This window comes from Artemia sp. Qi Xiang Cuo, unplaced genomic scaffold (assembly GCF_049724085.1).
Source record: "Artemia sp. Qi Xiang Cuo unplaced genomic scaffold, ASM4972408v1 HiC_scaffold_444, whole genome shotgun sequence".
Taxonomy (NCBI): domain Eukaryota; kingdom Metazoa; phylum Arthropoda; class Branchiopoda; order Anostraca; family Artemiidae; genus Artemia; species Artemia sp. Qi Xiang Cuo.
In genome coordinates this window covers 1-2,719 of record NW_028297853.1, presented here as the reverse complement: position 1 = coordinate 2,719, position 2,719 = coordinate 1, and the positions used below count along the sequence as shown (strand labels likewise).

Here is a 2,719-nt window from a genome sequence, read left to right as displayed (position 1 = left end):
TTCTATTGATGTATCCATGGATATCAAAATTCCAGTTTTTTGAGTTTCGGTTACTATTGAACAGTGCAATTACTGATTTAAATATTTTAAAAAGCAATTAACCAAGGATTTAAGGTACCGATACTTCACATAATACCTCAGTTAGGCCTGGGTATGATTTGGAAAACAATCAAAAATTGAATAAAAAAAAGAGTTTGTGAACTAAAATTAATAATTGTAATTTAATCTTACTGCTTGGCAATCAGTAGTAAAAAGCAATTTTATTTAGATTAAGCCATGATCTACTTAATAACTATTAATTATTACATTTATCTTTTCAGTTTGGTGAGTTTCTATTCCACTTCATTAGATCAAGTAGGTTTTTTGACGATTTGACGATTTGTTCAACCATGTCCTATTCAACTATAAATAGTGACTGGTGTTGTTTATATCCATATTCAGAATCCACAAATAAGAAGGTAAGTAAGGAGCGACACTGTTCAATAGTAACCAAAACTCTAAAAACTGGAATTTTGATATCCATGGATACATCAATAGAAACATAACAATAGTAACCGAAACTCTAAAAACTGGAATTTTGATATCCATGGATATATCAATAGAATCATATTTTTTATGCTGATTTCAAATATATAAGTGATTTCAACTCATTAAATTTAGTTTTACCAATCAAAAGTTATGCGTCTGAAAAGATGTTTTACCAATCAAAAGTTATGCGCCTGAGAAGATGTGCATTATTTTTTGAATAAAGGAGGAAACTCACCCTAAAAGTCAGTGAATTTTAATCAAACTCATACTGTTCGATTCAGTGTACTTTTTAGAGCTAGATTTCTTTCGTTCGTTGGTGTTTGTGTAGTCTGAAATCTATGATTTGGGATGTGTGGCTTGCTATTTTTTTTTTACTTTTCTGAGCTGGATTTTTAGCTTTTCACGTGTAATATATAAGTTTTTTTTGTCACTCTAATAAGTTTTATCGCTAGTTTTTTTTTGTTTTTTTTTAACTGAAAGTAAGGAACAACATTAATATTTTTTCAAACAGTTCGTGGTAAGGAACTGTAAGTAACGAGTGATACTGCTCAATAGTAACCGAAAATCAAAAAACTGGAATTTTGATATCTATGGATACATCAATAGAAACATATTTTTATGCTGATTTCAAATATATAATTTTTTTATTTATTTAATTATGTAAACGATCATATGTCTGTCTCATCCTTAACTTGTTACTCTTTATTGTGAAGCTGATTTTTTTTTTTACAATTTTTTAAATAAAATAAGTTATAATTAAAATAAAGAATTTAGCATATTTTAATTTTAAAATTAAAAGTATTTATATGAAGGAAATAGGCTTCTTAATAATTTAATATACTTTTACTTTCAGAGTTCTGTAATGAAACCCGAAGGAGGATTGTATTATCCCCATAACCCCGACGATATAGTCAAAGACGACAGATGCTATTGGTGTAAGCAGCGGAACTGGTTTTTGATATGGAGAGATATACATCGATATGAATCAACATATAAGTGTAGAACATGTAAAAAATATACTTTACTTTGTGTTTTTCATCACGATAGATTATATATTTTTATATAAATTAAAGAAAATAAATAAGTTCTTGCATTTGAATCTTAGAGCATTGAAAATACTAGAACGGTCATAGATTAACCTTCAGACTCACCCCCCCCCCCCAACTATCGGACCAAATTCCTCCTTAAAACTTCGGTATACTCCAATAACCAATACTTTATGTAAACATTGGGCCAAGTTCATAACTTCAATGAAATATTCCTCCATGGAAAGATCCTCCCCACGTAACCCTCCGATTCACTGTTTGTACGGGAAGCGTCGTAGAATAACATGATATTTCCTATATGTCTGTTAGAATAACATGATATCTGCTATATGTCTGCGCTACTCGTTCCTCTTGGCAAAAAATGCCTGTAATGCTATCTCGAATATAAACTATTCAAAACTGATGGAGAATCAAATATGAAATCTGAATATATACAAAAATAATTGGCGGGTAAAAAGAGACATCGGTTTTTGGTTTACCACTAAAAAAAGACATTGAACTTTGAAGTTACGCAAATCCTCTTGGCAAAGTGTGATGACTAGTAGACTGAACTTTTGAAATTGCGTTATTCCCTGGCAAAGAGTGTAATGACCTGCAAAATTAACAGAAAAAAACTGTTTGTACGGGGGCCTACGCAAAGTATAAGTTAACATACTACTTAAGAACCATATTCTCGTGTGATTCTAAAATTATTTTTTAGTAAAGACAAAATGAGATTTTTTTTTTTTTTTTTTTTTTTTTTTTTTTTTTTATCGCCTGGAATGTTTCAAAGAAAAAGGGGAAAGTATTATGGACTTTATGAAGATGCCTTGGGTAATAAATACAATACAGTTGTTTTTTTTCTGAAAATAAAATTATCTTTTGGGTTGCACCCACAAAATGGCGCAGCACAAAAAAATTCTTAGTTTCATGATATTAATACAAACATATTTTAAGGCATTTTTTTAGTTTTTTGTAAACCTTCTCCTCCCCCTCTCCGGAAAAAATCCTGGATACGGCCGTGGCTATCATGTCTTTTTTGTTCTTTAACTGCATTTGGTTGTGACGTCATTCACATGAAATATGTTTTTTTTTAAATTAAGGCTTTAAAGTATTGTTAGACGGAGTGCACAGGTTCTACCCATCAACCACCAAAATATTGCCCT

General features: G+C 30.4%; 1 long non-coding RNA gene across 1 annotated transcript; it reads left to right on the top strand.

The window, feature by feature from the left end:
- Positions 1-320: 320 nt before the first annotated feature.
- On the top strand, positions 321-1,535 carry LOC148938822 (uncharacterized; the record flags this gene model as incomplete). Its single annotated transcript, XR_016143619.1, has 2 exons — positions 321-458; positions 1,382-1,535. It is a non-coding gene; the product is annotated as an uncharacterized LOC148938822 (long non-coding RNA).
- Positions 1,536-2,719: the final 1,184 nt, after the last annotated feature.